General features: G+C 44.9%; 1 pseudogene; it reads right to left on the bottom strand.

Annotated features, from left to right (window-relative positions):
• Nucleotides 1-18,173: 18,173 nt before the first annotated feature.
• On the bottom strand, nucleotides 18,174-18,348 carry LOC119334791 (annotated as a pseudogene).
• Between the last annotated feature and the right edge of the window lie 591 nt (nucleotides 18,349-18,939).

Below are 18,939 nucleotides of genomic sequence, written 5' to 3'. Positions count from 1 at the left end.
AACCATGATTGATGCAACTGCTCGGGTGGAGGTCTCAAAACTGAGAACGGTTTTGTTTCAAGGAGGAGAGAATGATATGACCAGCTTTATTAATGTTCATACTGACAATGATAATGTACAAGCTGCTGGTCAGTATCAAGTCATCGTTGCTCCATTAGTTACTGTTAACAATACATATGCTGGAACAGATCTGCGGCTGAGTTAGGAAGGCAAGTATGGGCTAGTTAATATAACATGTACGCATGCTGATACAATTCATGGTTTGACAAGAAGTCTTCATGGCTTTGGCTTGGATCGGAAGAAAAGGAATCAAGATGGAAGTATCTATATCTATACTACTATTAAACAATCAAACTGATTCTTTCATAAAGCCACACGACAGATGTACACAGCTTGATTAGCATCGTTAAATTAGCCCCGCTAATGGTTAGGATTAATTTAACTCTGTGTCAGTGTGCAATTAACAATTTATCACGACTCAAAGCACTCCACCCGCGAAGAAATATTCCACGACGCGTCCGCATACAACGCTTCCTCAACGCAAAAATGGTACTAAACCAGAGGGGAAAAGCACTCTCCAACTCGCGACTCGTGCAGCAGCGCGCCAAGCGGCCCCTATACGACGCTTCCTCAACGCAAAAATGGTACTAAACCAGAGGGGAAAAGCACTCTCCAACTCGCGACCCGTGCAGCAGCACTAGTATAAAAAGGGTCAAACGTGAAGCACATTAGTGCCGGTTTGAATTTGAGCCGGTACTAATGGTACCGTTAGTGCCGTTTCGAACGGCTATGCATTAATGCCGGTTCGTGTTGAACCTTTAGTACCGGTTCGTGTCACGAACCGGTACTAAAGGGGTGATGGCAGGCTAGCGTCAGGCCGGGGCCCCACGATCACCTTTAGTACCGGTTCGTGTCACAAACCGATACTAAAGGGCTAACCTTTAGTACCAGTTTGTGCCACGAACCGGTACTAAAGGGGTCTGATTTATAGTACCGGTTTGTGACACAAACCGACACTATAGGGCAATTTTCAAACTCTACCCCCCCCTCCCCGTGTGTCGCCATTTCAGTTCTGAAAAATCAAAAGAAAATGATAAAAACTTCAAAAAATAAAATCCTTCGAGAGGTAGTTATATTACTACATCTACTAGTTAGAAAAATTTGAAAACTTAAATTTGGACATGTTTTGCAAAAAGTGTAGGGAAAATGTAAAACGGCTATAACTTTTGCATACGATGTCGGGGAAAACGTATAATATATCAAAAAAATCAGCACGAAAATCCGCATCCGATGAAGACCGCATACGACCTGTTTGCAATTTTTTAGAATCCTCAAATTCCAAAAGGAAAAAAAGATATGGTCAAATTTAAGTTTTTTTAAATTTTTTTGTTAAATATAGTCAAACTACTTATTCAAGAAGTATTAATGTTACTACATAATTATTCAAGAATATTAGTGTTACTAAATAATTATTTTAATTTTTTGAATTTTGATCAAATCTGGTCAAACTATGGTCAAACTGTGGTCAAACTATGGTCAAACTGTGGTCAAACTATGGTCAAACTTATTCAAGAAATATTAGTATTACTAAATAATTACTGTTTTTTAGAATAATAGTTTCAAACTCAAACAGTGAAATGTGTGACTTTATGCTCAAGCTAAACTCCTGAGGGTTAATAGGATTGACATCTTACTATTGTCAGGAAAACAATAAGTGCAGACTTGGAAACGAAGGAGAATAGAACCCGAAAGTTAAGCGTGCTCGGGCTGGAGTAGTGAGAGGGATAGGTGACCGGTCGGGAAGTTAGATGATTTGGAATGAGTGATCCACACTTGAGCAGTTAAGAGAGGTGATTAGAGACTAAATCACCAAATAATTCAGAAAAATTAAAAATCGAAAAATTAAAAATTAAAAAAAATTTCAAAATTTTCAAAAAAAAATTCAAAAAAAACCTTTAATACCGGTTGGTAACACCAACCGGTACTAAAGGTCCCCCATACCAGGGCGCGAGCTCACGCCACGTGGTGGCACTTTAGCGCCGGTTCATGCCGAACCGGTACTAAAGGGGGGGCTTTAGTGCCCACCAATTAGTGCCGGTTATGAAACCGGCACTAAAGGCCCTTACGAACCGGTTTTAAAGCTCCATTTTCTACTAGTGCAGCGCGCCAAGCGGCCCCTATTAGCCCGACTGTTGGAACCGCCCAGTCCGCCTAGGCGCTCCGGTGCCGTGGCCTACCTCTGCACGCCCGCCCGGCCGCTGCCCGCGCACCACCGGCCAGCAGCGCATACCCTGATCCCCAATTCCCCCATGGGTGCTTACTTTCTCTGAATCTCTGGTTTAGATAAATTTACATCGAATTCGACAAGATTTTCGGTACAAATCTGAATTTGTCTAGACCCGGAAGCTCCTCCTGTCCTTCATGCTACTTCAATTCAGTGGAGTCTTGAGACTGCAGGCATGCGGCAGCCCCGGTTTCAATTTGTCCAGAGACAGGAGTCAGGCAGCCATGTAATTCTTTATTTGTACAACACTACACCAGCGCGTAGTATGTTCAATTATTACCCATACCATATAGAAATACATATGGGCAGTAGGCACTACATTGATTTTTATTTTAGAATTATTGAAGAGTTTTTATTGTACAACAACACAACTAGAACTTCTAAAGGTTTTCAGTATGTTTGTAAGACCACATTGATCTATTTCTATATGGTATTGGCAACCATGACACAATGTGCGTACGCAGCCTGGTGGTGACAAACTGGTTGTTTGGACATCTTCATGTATTCCATGATTCTATCTTGCAGGTGCACGTCAACAAAGGTGCCTACAGCCGGTGGACGCTTGGGTCCTTTGCCAAAAGTGAATCCCATATCCAGGTAAAAAAATAGGTGTTTTGTGAATTTTCATGTGTTTATAGCACCTCAATTTTTCGTAATTGCTCATTGGTGTATAGTGATGCACTATGAAGTAAGTTATCCGCCCCCCACAAAGACACGTCAAGCCTGCAAAGGTAGTTTCACCGCCAAAACCACATTTTTTTCTACCATATGCACTCAAATATTTTGTATTTCCCTTGGGATTTCGGTGGATTTGAACATAACATTTGTTTGTACTGAATCGTGTTGCATAAGAGGTAGGAGAAAATTAGCGAGTGGCTTCAGACCATTGGTTAGTGGTTCATGATTCGTTCGGCTGCAAGATGTTCTGAAAAGACCATTGGTCATTACTCATTAGGTGTTGTCTCCATCGTTATTTTACTGTATGATAACATAATTATGGATTTTTCTTACAAATACTTGGTCATTAGCTGTGACAGTTCTTAATTTACTGTTTGGAAGTAACCAGGGATACTAAAATTATCATCAAGCGTTGTTTTCATTCTTTATTGTTCATATGAAACCCACCCGCCTTTTCTGATTTCCGAAAGTCTATGATGATTTTGGGCATACCAAGCTAAAAGAAGATATCTTCCATGTAAGTTTGATATACTCGCGATACATCCTTGCTGCTTTTAGGATGACAGTGTGGACTTGGGATTTTTGGATGGAACAAAGAGTTCGAAACCAACACCATTTATTATTATGGATGTATGAGCCATCTCACTGTAGGTGGACCTTTTCTCAGAAGCACAACTTACTTTATTTTATGCTTTATGAGTGTAATCTCCAATTTCGTTTGCAGGTATACCATTACTCTTCTCACGCTCTTGCAGATGCACCACATGTAGCTTTTCAGCCTTGCAAATTAGAGATTTTGATTGATACATGCATATTGTTGGGCAGCCGCTCCTGATCTGTTGTTGGGTGGCTGGCATCCTTCATGTTCTTGCCCAAATTCAGATTGGGGTGGTTCGGTTGTGGTGATCAAGATCAGGTCAGACGATGGTGGTAGTTGTAGACCTGTAGTGGCCCACCATGGCTCCATGACGTTGAAGGTCAGATGCGGCGGAGTTCATCCCTCCAGATCTAATGGTTGACTTCAATGTGAGATGCAGATTAAGGAGGACCACTTGATACAGAGGGATGGTTGTGTAGCGGTGGCGGTTGCAAATCTCATGTAGCTGTCAGGATCACGGAGAAGACGGTCTCGACCTTCGGGGTGAAGAGCCCAGGTCTGACCCAAGGTGGTCATACCTAGCAATGGCGATATTTTTTTCTTATGTTTTACCTTGTTGAAGGCATTGCTGGATATGCTCGGACTGGTTCTTTAGGGTGAAAATATAGATTCTTGCCTTGTTGGTTGGATCCGGTGACAACGGTGCTTGAGCGTCGCTCCCTTCTCGAAGGCGTTGCTGTTAAGAGCATCATCGTCCATATGATGTCATGAGATGGTTGGTGCGGATATGGTCATTGTTGTAGTTTGCCGATTCCTGATCTAATTGTTAGGGTTTTATTTTTTATTTTTGTCTACGCATAGCTGCGGTCTTATATGACCGCTATTTGTCGGTGAGCATAAGCTAGCCTTGACTTTTTTGTTCGAATCAAATTTGTTGGTTTTGAGTTTTCCACCAATATACGAGCCATCGTTGCCTTCATGGTTATAGGTGGGGGTAGCTTGGGCTTCAAGCCTGGGATCAAGCATGCAAACCCGTCGGACGATATTCGAGGGGAATGAAGCAAGAACTTCATGTGCTTGTTCTCTTGGGCCTTTTTTTTGCCCAATAGCATGAGTAACCACTCGCTCAGTCACTATATAATACAGCCTCCATTCCTAAATATTTGTCTTTTTAGAGATTTCAAATGGACTACCATATATAGATGTATATAGACATATTTTAGAATGTAGATTCACTCATTTTGTTCCGTATGTAATCCCTTGTTGATAGAAAAACAAATATTTAGAGACGGAGGGAGTATGTGTGTTATTTTAATACGTGCATTGCACGTGCATGATTACTAGTGCATGTACAAGGAGTCCAATACATGCATGTGCATGCAAATGATACATACACTAGCACGTTCGATCAAGGTGTGTATCAATTTGGTTGTTTCTTTTGGTTGCCACGTCCAAAAGTAGTCCAAGTTGTACACGCACTTGAGTACTACTTTCTTGAGATTAACCGAAGAATCCTAAGCTGCTACTAGAGGCGCTCCAAGTATTCAGTCAACTTGTTAGGCAAGTTTCTAGAGGTCGAATAATATATAAAGTCAGGTCCGGTCATTTGGTCATTGTAATAGACAGGTTAAACAATATGTGTATCGAATATTAAGCGGCCCTCTTTAGGTGCCGTCTTTAGTTATTTTGTGTGAATTTTCTGCTTGAAAGTTGAACTTGGCTCGAGGTCCGCCGTTACCGGCTGGTTACATCTATTTTGGCGGGAGGTTTGTCGTGTGATGAGGGGTTGTCTGTTGGTCGTCGTTGCCTCTACTTTAGGTTACGCACATTGCTCATGTAGTTGGAAGTATTTTTTATCGATGGATATTGGAGGAGTTCGTTGCATCGCCAAAAATCAGATAGAGAGTTCTACCAGCAGTTTTGTAGGAACAAATTCACATCTTGCTACCGAATGCTTCACCTGATACATTGATCTAAGGGAAACGTTGCATACCGGCGGACCGGCCGAAGCTTCATCCGATCATGCGCGCACCGCTTGATCGTGTAGCCATCCCGCTTAGCATCTCCCGGATCCATGTTTGCATTGTTGGTTTTCCCTTTCTCAGCCCATCACGTGCCCTTGGCCCATCACGGCCGCTCGTTCAGTCTTCAGCCCTTTCTCTTATCTTCTTTCACACAAAGAGCCCATCTGATTCTTGAAAAAAAATGAGGAGCACACACAGGTGGTCTTCGATACTTTATCTTCACCAACTGCTCGCTGAAGCTCCGAGGTGGGTTGGGGAAAGAGTTGCTACCACAGACTGCATCCGTTTGTCCGCTATGTTGTAACCGTGGTGACCATGCATCCGTTTGTCCGCTATGTTGTAACCGTGGTGACCATGGCCATGCCCACACCATCACGGTTCTGCGAGCTCAAGGGCAGGCGGGGGTGTTGCATGTTGCGACCGTGGTGATTGCATGCTGGAACCAACGTCGCGGCGTGCTGGAACCGGCGACAATTTTTGCACCGTCGACTCATGGTGGAGCTACGACGCGACGACGGGGACAAGAATTTCTGTTGCAACCGTCGTTGAATTTTTCTACAACCGACGTGAAAATTTGTTACATAAATTCATGGCAGAGATGCAACCCGAGACAACGGCAACGGCAATTTTTGTTGCAACCACCGTTGTCTTTTGCTACAACCAGCGAGTTTTTTTTACATCCATTTTAATGGTGATGACTGGTGGCAATCGTTCATGCAACCCTGTGCAGCAAGCGTCGGCGATGGAAAAAAGCTTCAACCGACACCAAAAAGAAAACTTCAACCGACAAAAAAAGCTTCAACGGGTGTGAGTGGTGACGCTGAGAGCTGCGACCGGCGACACGGGTGGTGCTGCGATGGACGTGCTACGGCGGCGGCATGGTGGTGCTGCAATTTTGTTGCGGCGAGTTTCTTTTGCTAGAACCAGTATAAGTGGTACTGCTACAACAATGATTTGATGCAACCATGTTCACTTTTTGCTACCACGGTGACGGCAATTTGCTACATCCATCCACGGCCCATGACGGAGCTATGACCCATGACGACGGAGATGACTTTTTTGCTGCAATCGTCGTCAATTGTTGCTACAACCGGCGAGGATTTTTGCTACATCCATTCATGATAGAGATACGACCCGGCCGGGACGGCGAATGATGCCTCATTTTGCTATAAACCATCACCGGCGTCGACCCAGTGCTACGACCGCGTTGCTTTTTTGCTTCAATCGGCATCACAATTTTCTACAGCCGGTGTCTCCATTTGCTACAACCGGTGTGGCATTTTTTGCTACATTGCACAAGCCGATGTCGGGAATTTTGCTACAATCGTGTCAGGCCATGCTACAACCAGCGTTTCAAATTGCTACAGCCGGTGGCAGTGCAAGCGGCAACCGGCATTGCGACTCAACGGCGAAGATGATTTTTTGCTGGAACCGTTGCTTGATTTTGCTGGAACGGGCGCTCATTTTTTGCTGGAACCTGTGATCGGGATGTTACGACTGTGAGATGTGACCAATAAGCAAGAGCTGTGGCATCAGCCGTGATCGACGACGAGCACGCCGGCAAGCTGCTACCGGCCATGGAGTTTTGCTGGAACCGGCTGCTTGGCATGCTGGAAACGGCTAAGCGGCGAGCTGCAACCATGATGATGTTCTCGACTGCGGCGGTGCCTACGCGAACAGTAGGGATGCTGGCACCACGTGTTTGTGGAGCTGCGATCGAGTTCGTGTTTTGCCGGAATCAAGTCTTGTGGACGCTACAATGGTGACCATGGCGTTTTGCAACAACGGGCGCAGCGAGCTGGATTCCTACAAAGCAGGATGTTGCGACCATGCCTGCGGCGTGCTAGAACCTTATCCCTGTGATGCTACAAGGGCCTCCGCAGCGAGCTGCAATGATGGTGACGGTGAGACTAGTTTTTCTCTGGACGTGGGGGAGATGCTACAACGGTGTCGATGGCGAGCTGGAACCGCGTCTGCGAGATGCTACAATGGTGACCGTGAAAGAGTTCAAAGCTTCGACCATGGGGGAGTCGCTGGGCTGCCGCCGGCGAGTTGGTCGGCGCTGCAATAGAAGCATGCGGAGGATATAGGAGGAAGGAGGTGGTGCAGGGGCGCAGGAGATGGACACGGGGGAGACGGGGGGAGCAGAAGTGGAGACTGTTGGGGAACGTAGTAATTTCAAAAATTTCCTACACACACGCAAGATCATGGTGATGCATAGCAACGAGAGGGGAGAGTGTTGTCCACGTACCCTCGTAGACTGAAAGCGGAAGCGTTAGCACAACACGGTTGATGTAGTCGTACGTCTTCATGATCCGGCCGATGAGCTACCGAACGCACGGCACCTCTGAGTTCAGCACACGTTCAGCCCGATGACATCCCTCTAACTCCGATCCAGCCGAGTGTTGAGGGAGAGTTTCGTCAGCACGACGGCGTGTTGATGATGTTGATGTTCTACCAACACAGGGCTTCGCCTAAGAACCGCTACAGTATTATCGAGGTGGACTATGCACTAGTGCAGAACCGGGCAATAGCACTGGTTCGTAAGGCCCTTTAGTGTCGGTTCCATAACCGGCACTAAAATGTGGGCACTAAAGGCCCCCCCTTTAGTACCGGTTCAGCATGAACCGGTGCTAAAGGGAAACCACGTGGCACGAGTCAGCTCCGGGGGCCTGGAGCCCTTTAGTACCGGTTGGTAACACCAACCGGTACTAAATGTTTGTGGTTTTTTGTTTTATTTTGTATTTTTTAATTAAATTTGTGTTATCAATTTAATTTAGGATGGTTTTACGTTATAATGAGTTGTAGTCGTCATCATCATCATCGCATATTAATAAATAAATAAACTCTAGCTAGCTAAAAATCATCGTAATCGTCTAATTGCCACTATTTAATCATCATAGTCATTACCTCTAGCTATCTAATCATCACCAACACTGGCTAGCTTAAAGAGGAAACATTCACTTTGTAACAGAAGCAAAGATATCATCGAGTTCAACATAATCATCACCAACATCGAAGTTCAGGACACGGACATGAGACACTAATTAAGAGCATGAACTAGTGCTGCTCCCTCTCAGGTAGAATAGCATAGAACATGTATAGCTCTCCTGATTCATCATACTGGAGCATGCAGATGAATCTGTCTCCTAATCTTGGGTTGCGCTTCTCTGTGATCGTTAACAATTTTGCTCCAATCTTTCACTATTAAGCATTCTTCGCTTTCAGAAATCCTGAATGCACTCATGTGCAATGTAGGATATATTGGCCGTAAGCTAACCATTGACATGTCACCTTTAGTCTCGACCCACTGAGGCACAACTATCATCGGAAGTCCCTGTTGAAGAACATCGTATAGTAATTAATATAGTAAGCAATGAAAGTTTAGCTTCAAAAATAATGTATGCAAAAGATGCACTAATTAAGGACAAATATCTAAAATCTTACCATCTTTCGATTATAGATGTGACTATAGTTCAATACGATCATCATTGGTCGCACGTTTGAGTACTAACATTTCTAAGTTCAGGAAAAAAAATTGTCTTGACAGTATTAAGATCCTCAAGCCATGAAACATAATGACTTATCTCCTTGCAGTTTAGTTGAGCCCCGGGGCAGTAGTAGGTCATGTCTACCAAGCGCCGGATATGTTTGCTTGAACCGAAATAAGCTGACAATACAGATTAGTTGTCAACTATTTTTGAATAAACTGTATCAAAGACATAAACATATGCATGCATGGTTGAGAAAAACTCACATAATGGTAGAACTGGAGGCGTTTGCACATCGACCCAGATGTCTATATTACCTTCAATATCATCTTTCGGACGAAAATCAAAGGTGACAACCATACCAGGCTCAAATGCATAAGCCTTGCATAGTGCTTGCCAAGTTTTGCATTCAAAATGGGTGTATGTGTCTTCATTATATAATTTGACGTTGAAAGTATACCCATGCTCCGTCTTCAAGTAAACTCTCTTTACCTCCATATCATCTATAGCACTAAAACCTATCTTATCCAAGACAAAAATTCTTGCATGGCAGGGGATGCGCTAGTAGAATAGTGAAAATTTAAAATTATAAATTGAAGTAAATGAAGCATAAGTTTTGCATTCAAATAATAATTGACAAAGTGACTTACTGTATCAACTTCGAATGTCTCATCCAGCTTGATGCTGAAGCGCCTACCATCAACAAGGAAATTTCTGTCGCACAGGCCGCGCTGGTCTTCACAGTGTTCGCACATAATGAAATCTTTTTCGTCGTCAGATGACATTTCCTATGTTCATATAGGTAAAACATTAAACACCTATTACTATCTAACATTAATTAATATCTAGCCAAATATATATTCATCTAACATTTGACATTAATATATCTAACTATATTCATCTCTAACAATTGACATTACTATGTATTTAACTTTTCTATCTAATTCATCTAATATTCGATATTAATCTAACATTTATATAAATTCAAAATATATAAAAAATTAAATAAACAGAAAAACTCATTAACAAATAATATTTTAATTAGATCATCAAATCTCAGATACCTAATTTTTCTTACTAAAAATAAACTAGTTATATTAATTATTGAACTAGTTCAAATCTCATATACCTAAATAAACTAGTTATATTAATTATTGAACTAGTTCAAATCTCATATACCTAAATAAACTAGTTCGACAATTTTCTTACTAAAAATAAACTAGTTATACTAATTATTGAACTAGTTCAAATCTCATATACCTAAATAAACTAGTTCGATAATTTTCTTACTAAAAATAAACTAGTTATATTAATTATTCAACTAGTTCAAATCTCTAGTTCGACAATTTTCTATCTAGCTAATTCATCTAACATTCGATATTAATCAAACATTCGATCATCTAATTAACTTTTCTAAAAAACAGGAAATAAGTAAAAAAATGTGTGTGCGTGTGTGTATGTGTGTGTATGTGTGTGTAGTGTGTACGTATATATGCATGTGTGTGTATGTGTGTACGCGTGCGGCCCTGTACGCCGCCGCCCTGTACGTACGAGCGGGGGCGCCGGCGTACGGGGCGGGGGCGCCGGCGTACGGGGCGGGGGCAGCGGCGTACGTACGGGCGAGGGCGCCGCCATACGGGCCGGGTGCGACGACGACGGACGGTGGCGCGGCGGGTATACGCGAGAGCCAGAGACGTACGGGACCACGACGGGACGACGACGGACGGCGGCGCGCGGCGTTCGGGGTGGCGGCGACGACGACGGGCGGCGGCGGGGACAGCGACGACGACGACGGACGACGGGCGACGGGCGGCGAGGACGGGTTCAAGCGGCGCGCGAGAGGTTGGAGACGAAAGAAGTGGGGAGATCTAACTGAATTTTCGTAAGTGTTGTATATATAGGAGAGGCCTTTAGTGCCGGTTGGAGCAACCAACCGGTACTAAAGGCCAACTTTGGCCAGGCCAAGAGGCGGGAAGAGCAGGCCTTTAGTACTGGTGTAACACCCTCGATGCGACTATAGCTCCCACGTGTCGAGGCATGACTTAGAGACATAATCGCATTAAAGGCATATGTTGCAAGTTAGGCAATCTTCACAACATCCCATGTAATATGATAATAAAAGGGGAGATAACATAGTTGGCTTACACTCGCCACATCAATCAAGTACATAAATAACATTACATCAACCAAACACTCATGGCCCGACTACTGCACCAAAATGAAAGATAACCCAACACGCGACACGGTCCCAATCATCCCCAACTGGGCACCACTACTGATCATCGGGAAAGGAAACATAGTATCATTGAGAGTCTTCGTCGAACTCCCACTTGAGCTCATACGCGTCTCCTGGAGCGGAATCATCAGACCCTGCATCTGGTGTAATAGTAATCTGTGAGCCACAGGGACTCAGCAATCTCGCACCCTCGCGATCAAGACTATTTAAGCTTATAGGTAAGGCAGGGTAAATATATGTGGAGCTGCAGCAAGCGACTAGCAAATATGGTGGCTATCTTATTCGCAAAAGAGAGCGAGAAGAGGAGGCAAAGCGCGAGCGAGAAACTAGAGAGCAACCTGCGCAAACATTACTCCAACAACGTGTCCACTTCCCGGACTCCGCCGAGAAGAGGCCATCACGGTAACACACTCGGTTGATTCATTTTAATTAATTTAAGGTTCAAGTTATCTACAACCGGACATTAACAAATTCCCATCTGCCCATAACCGCGGGCACGGCTTTCGAAAGTTTAATCCCTACAGGGGGAGTCCCAACTTAGCCCATGACAAGCTCTCACGGTCAATGAAGGAATAGACCTCCTCCCAAGACGTTCCGATCAGACTCGGTATCTCGGTTACTCAAGACACTTCGACAGGTTAAAACAAGACCAGCAACACCGCCCAAATGTGTAAACAAATCCCGATAGGAGCTGCACATATCTTGTTCTCAGGGCACACTCAGATGAGCCAGACATCGGGTAGGCCAGCCCAGAGTTGCCCCTGGTAGCCCCGGACATCGCTCGGTTGGACCAACACTCAGAGGAGCACTGGCCCGGGGGGGGGGGCTAAAATAAGATGACCCTTGAGTCTACAGAATCCAAGGGAAAGAAAAGGCTAGGTGGCAAATGATAAGACCAATGTTGGGCATTGCTGGAAAAGCTTTAATCAAGGCGAAATATCAAGGGGTTCCCATTATAACCCAACCGCGTAAGGAACGCAAAATCCGGGAACATAACACTGATATGACGGAAACTAGGGCGGCAAGAGTGGAACAAAACACTAGGCGAGAGGCCGAGCCTTCCACCCTTTACCAAGTATATAGATGCATTAAGATAACATGGCAATATAATGATATCCCAACAAGTAAATAAATGTTCCAACCAGGAACAGCCTTCAATCTTCACCTGCAACTAGCAACGCTATAAGAGGGGCTGAGCAAAACGGTAACATAGCCAATCAACGGTTTGCTAGGACAATGGTGGGTTAGAGGTTTGACATGGCAATTTGGGAGGCTTGAAAGCAAGTGGTAGGCATCGTAGCAATGGCATAGCAAAAGAGCGAGCAAACTAGCATAGCAAAGATAGTAGTGATTTCGACGGTATGATCATCTTGCCTGCACAGTTGTTAGAGTTGACTGGATCCTCGAAAGCAAACTCAACGGGCTCCTCGTTAGCGAACTCGTCTCCCAGCTCTACCCAAACAAGACAAACAAGCAACAAGGATACAATCAACCACGTGCAAGGATCAAGCAATATGATGCAATGATGATATGCTATGCGGGATGCGATGCGGGATGCAAAATGCAAGATATGACAGGAAATGCATGCACCTGGCCTCAACTTGGAAATCCAAATGTGCCACTGGAAAGATGAGATGAAATCGCTTGAAAACGATATAAAGAACGCCGGAATCGGAGTTACGGTTTGGAAATGGCAAGCGATTCAAATATGACACCGGTCTGTGATTTACAGCAAGTAGGCATCTAAATGCAACGAAATGAATATGCTACAGCAACCAAACATGACAACAAGATACATGGCAGGGATGCACACAAGATGCTTAAAAAAAGCCTAGCACTGAGCTACGGCCAATTCATCCATTAACAGGTTCAAACAAGCATGGCAAAAGTGCATATGACAAACAGATCTCAGACTTAGTGAAATTAACACTTGTCTGGAATTTCAGATCAGGTAGCCCTCTTCGGAGCAGCAAAACTACATGCTACAGGATCTGAACATGGCAAAGTAAAGTATGGCATGGAGCTACTCAAAGAGCTTAACAAAAGTCCCTTAGTGACCTTGAGCCAAAAGGGATCAAAAAATACATTTGCAAGCACGTGAACATAGCAAAAACATAATCAGTTCTCAGACTTAGTGAAAACTGGCACATGCTGAAATATAACTCAAGTAGGCATGTTTACGAGCTCGATGCACTCACTACAGAGCAAGTCATGGCAAGACAAGCATACACCCATCAAGAAGGCACAAAATGCAATCTAGACATGGAAAGAACAATAGCATAGCATGCACGTATCAACTACAACATCACCGGAAAAATTGCAAACAAGTTGACAATCTGCCCAGATTCACACAGTAGAAAAAATAGAGCTCGATTGACTCAAGTTAGGGTGCTCCACAATTGTAAACAAAGACATGGATGGATAGAGTACTACAAGATTAACAAAACTCCCTTACTGATCATCCTCAAAAGAGGCACGGATCACTAGGAAACAACAAGAACATATGGCAACATGAGATAAACAGCTCCAGTACTTAGTGAAATCACTTTGCAAGCTTGCACAAGTCACCACACACATCACAAAAATACATGGGTTGCACCTCTGGAAAGATGACAAAACCCTTAACAAACCATATGTACAACTCATGGGCATAGCATGCACACAATAATCATGGCGAAAATGACAAAAACCTAAACGGAGTAGTAGATCTGACAATTATCTCAAGTAGCCCTCTTCTAACAGCATTTCGGGCACCAAGATGAACTCAAATGAAAATGATGCAATGGAATGAAATGATGTACTCTCTGAGATGAACATTTTGATATGCTATATGCATGAATCGGAGCTACGGATGCAAAGTTACGGGGTCACGAACAGGAGCACTTGGATCAGAAATTCTGAGACTTAGACGAAATTTTACCCCTAGGGTTTACTGTTCATCCGAGATCTGGATCTGCACGTTGCACGAGGTTCGACGCCGGGGTCCTGTTCGCCGGAGTTGGGGACCGCGGTGGCCGAGGAGGGAGGAGGAGGCCGGAGCCGGGTGGTGGCGCGGCGACCACGGCGAGGAGGCGGTCGGCGGCGGCCGGCGTGCGGGCGGAGAGGCGGCGGTGGCGGCTTGGCGCGGCGGCGGCGCGGCAGCGGCTGGCGGCGGCGGCTGGCGGCGCGAGGCGGCGGCAACGCGGGAGGCGGCGGCAACGCGGCGCGGGCCCGAGTGGCAGCGGGGAGGGCCCGCGATGGGCCGCAGCGGGACGACGGAGGAGGCGGCGCGGGGAGGCCACGTGGCAGCCCCTCAGTGGCTGCGGGCGGCGGCGGAGTCTGTCCGGCGAGAAACGGACACGTCCGGTGCGCGCAAGGGGATTTTTTTAGGGTTTCGGGGAGGAAGGAGATCCGAAAACGGAGGGGTGTTTAAATAGGCATAGAGGGAGTTAGGAGAGTCCAAATGAGGTGCGGTTTTCGCCCATGCGATCGTGATCGAATGCTCTAGATGATGGAGAGGGTTTTGGTGGGTTTTGGGCCAAATTGGAAGGGTGTTGGGCTGCAACACACACGAGGCCTTTTCGGTCCCTCGGTTAACCGTTGGAGTATCAAACGAAGTCCAAATGATACGAAACTTGACAGGCGGTCTACCGGTAGTAAACCAAGGCCGCTTGGCAAGTCTCGGTCCAATCCGGAAATGTTTAATCCCCACACACAAAAGAAAGGTAGGAATGACCACCGGAGGAGAATGAAGCGCCGGAATGCAAAACGGACAACGGGGAAAATGCTCGAATGCATGAGACGAACACGTATGCAAATGCAATGCACATGATGACATGATATGAGATGCATGACAACGATAACAACACATGGAGACAAAGACCCGAACCCGAGAAAATAAAATAACTTAACGCCGGAAACGGCAAGAGTTGGAGTACAAATTGGGAAAGTTACATCCGGGGTGTTACAACTGGGCAGCGCGCCAACAAATTTTTTATATAGTTTTTTCTTTTCTACATTATTTATTTTTTTCTATTTATTTTTGAGTAGTTTTTTATATAGTTTTTTCCTTTCTGCATTATTTATTTTCTTCTATTTATTTTTGAGTAATTTTTTTGTATAGTTTTTTTTATTTTCTGCATTATTTATTTTCTTCTATTTATTTTTGAGTAATTTTTTTGTATAGTTTTTTTATTTTCTGCATTATTTCTTTTCTTCTATTTATTTTCTTTTGGAAATTGAATGCTACATACTGAACAATTAGGTAAATGACCGAAAAACAACAAATGATGTCAGAACATGTTGGAAATTGATGACGTCGCTTTGAATGCTGCATACTGAACACAAAAGAAGTCCGGAGTTTAATTAAGTTTAAAAAACATTGAAGTGGCCGTGTAATAGATGAGTTCTCGTTCGAAACCCTGATACTCCGAAATAGTATGTCCAATTTGTACACGAAGTGCGTCTAGTTTTTGCCGTGACCCTCTCTACTCTTTCGCGCATGCTATGCGGGTGATATGATGATACCATGCCAAGTTTCAACATTTTCAGAATTCATTTTGTAGTGATTTTCAATTTCATGGTCATTTAGCTCTCTAAACAAATAGGTAAATGACCGAAAAACAATAAATGATGTCAGAACATGTTGGAAATTGATGATGTTGCTTTGAATGCTGCATACTGAACACAAAAAAAGTCCGGAGTTCAAATAAGTTATTAAAAATAAAAAGAGGTGCAATGCTGGTTAATTTGCTTCAAGCCATTCGGAATAGTGTAGACTGCACTGCACATAGCTATTCCGCAAGGCTTGAAGCTAATCAACATGTAGGTGAGCATTGCAACTCTTTGTCATTGTCTGTGCACTCACGGCTTATAAACCGCTCATACTGCCTCTCTCTTGGCGAGGTGGGACTAAAAATCAGCTTACAAAGAAACTCTAGTACCGGTTCATGGCATGAACCGGTACTAAAGGTCTTCATGGGGGCCCCAGACTGACCATAGCCAGACACAGCCTCATTAGTACCGGTTCGTGGCATGAACCGGTACTAAAGGTTACCCCTGAACCGGTACTAATGACGCCCGCCCGCCTAGCCGTTGGAACCGGCACTAATGGTCACATTAGTGCCAACTCAAATTCAAACCGGCACTAATGTGCTTCACATTTGACCCTTTTTCTACTAGTGATGGTGGAGGGGGGCACCGCACACGGCTAAGAGACGATCAACTTGATCAACTTGTGTGTCTAGAGGTGCCCCCTGCCCCTGTATATAAAGGAGCAAGGGGGGAGGCGGGCGGCCTAGGAGAAGGGCGCGCCAAGGGGGGAGTCCTGCTCCTACCGGGAGTAGAACTCCTCCTTTCCTAGTTGGAGTAGGAGAGAAGGAAAGAGGAGGAGAGGGAGAAGGAAAAGAGGGCTGCACCCCTTGTGCAATTCGTACCAGAAGGGGGGCGCAGGCCTCCTTCCTTTTGGCCTATCTCCTCTATTTCCGTATGGCCCAATAAGGCCCATATACTCCCCGGCGAATTCCCGTAACTCTCTGGTACTCCCAAAAATACCCGAATCACTCGGAACCTTTCCAAAGTCCGAATATAGTCGTCCAATATATCGACCTTTACGTCTCGACCATTTCGAGACTCCTCGTCATGTCTCCGATCTCATCCGAGACTCCGAACTCCTTCGATACATCAAAACATATAAACTCATAATATAATTGTCATCGTAGCGTTAAGCGTGCAGACCCTACGGGTTCGAGAACTATGTAGACATGACCGAGACACATCTCCGGTCAATAACCAATAGCGAAACCTGGATGCTCATATTGGCTCCTACATATTCTATGAAGATCTTTATCGGTCAGACCGCATAACAACATATGTTGTTCCCTTTGTCATCGGTATGTTACTTGCCCGAGATTCGATCGTCGGCATCTCAATACCTAGTTCAATCTCGTTACCGGCAAGTCTCTTTACTCGTTCCGTAATACATCATCTCGCAACTAACTCATTAGTTGCAATGCTTGCAAGGCTTAGGTGATGTGCATTACCGAGAGGGCCCAGAGATAACTCTCCGACAATCGGAGTGACAAATCCTAATCTCGAAATACGCCAACCCAACAAGTACCTTCGGAGACACCTGTAGAGCACCTTTATAATCACCTAGTTACATTGTGACGTTTGGTAGCACATAAAGTGTTCCTCCGATAAACGGGAGTTGCATAATCTCATAGTCATAGGAACATGTATAAGTCATGAAGAAAGCAATAGCAACAAACTAAACGATCAAGTGCTAAGCTAACGGAATGGGTCAAGTCAATCACATCATTCTCCTAATAATGTGATCCCATTAATCAAATGACAACTCATGCATATGGTTAGGAAACATAACCATCTTTGATCAACGAGCTAGTCAAGTAGAGGCATACTAGTGACACTCTGTTTGTCTATGTATTCACACATGTATTATGTTTCCGGTTAATACAATTCTAGCATGAATAATAAACATTTCTCATGATATAATGAAATAAATAATAATTTTATTATTGCCTCTAGGGCATATTTCCTTCAGAGACACGGCGACGGGAAACTCCGACCCGCGGCGAGGGCGGCGACCTGCGTGGTGGGGGTGGGGCAGGTGGTCGGGGATTGACCGGAGGCGTGGGTGCATGTGGGCTGCATGCGGCGCTCCCCTTTTTTCTTCTGACGAGGATTGTGTGCGTGAGGAAGGAGAGAATTGACTTTTGTGCGAAGGGATACCCCCCTTTTTTCTTCTGACGAGGAATGCGTGCGTGAGGAAGAAGGAGAGAGTTGACTTTTGTGCGAAGGGATAAGGCTAATCTGAGGGCCTCTGGCCTTGATCTAATTACAAGCATCCCATCTCAAGAAATGAAAATTTTAAGTTGATGGGCAACACCTGAGGGACCAAATGGCAAGCCATTGTGGTGGTCTCTCTCCCATAAAAAATAAATTTAATATCATTGTGGGCACATGATTCACATATCAAATATTAAACTGATAAGAACAGATACTACACTTGATCTTAGCCAAAAAGCCGAGAAAGATATGAGTTGAACCGCTGCCCTACCCCTCTATTTATCCCCTCCTACCGGATGCAGCTTCGGTGCCTTAAAGGCACCTGCCTTTGGGTCACTGACATGTGGGCTAGCCACTTATTGGGCCCACATGTCATAGACACAAAGGCAGGTGCCTTAAGGCACTGAAATATAGTCCCCTCCTACCCTCCTATCCTCTCCTCGCCTAGCGAGGTGGTACTAAACGAACTGCTCGCGCCTGACGGTACAATGCCACCAAGCCAGCCTCTTGCGTGGGCCTAAACATAGAAGGCCTTTTGCAAGGCCTATTTTACGATCACAGCGCTGGCTAATGAGTTGCTCGCGCCGCTGTTTTGTGATCACAGCACTGGCGAACGCCACGGCTCGAGGGGCAGTCTGCCGAGAATCAGCCGCGTGCACACGCCCGGAGCTATATATATCTACAGCTAAGAGCATCTCCAGCCGCGCCCTCAACAAGACCCCCTAGGCGACTTTTCGGCCGCCGGTGCTAAAAAATCGGCCCAGTCACGCCCCAAGGACCCAATTTTCGTCGGCTCGGGCTGAAATTGGCGCCGGCGGACCCAACCCAAATCCGGCGTGCTG

Source organism: Triticum dicoccoides, chromosome 7A, assembly GCF_002162155.2.
Source record: "Triticum dicoccoides isolate Atlit2015 ecotype Zavitan chromosome 7A, WEW_v2.0, whole genome shotgun sequence".
NCBI classification, from domain to species: domain Eukaryota; kingdom Viridiplantae; phylum Streptophyta; class Magnoliopsida; order Poales; family Poaceae; genus Triticum; species Triticum dicoccoides.
The sequence above is the reverse complement of the archived record's forward strand: the minus strand, read 5'-3'. Positions and strand labels throughout refer to the sequence as shown.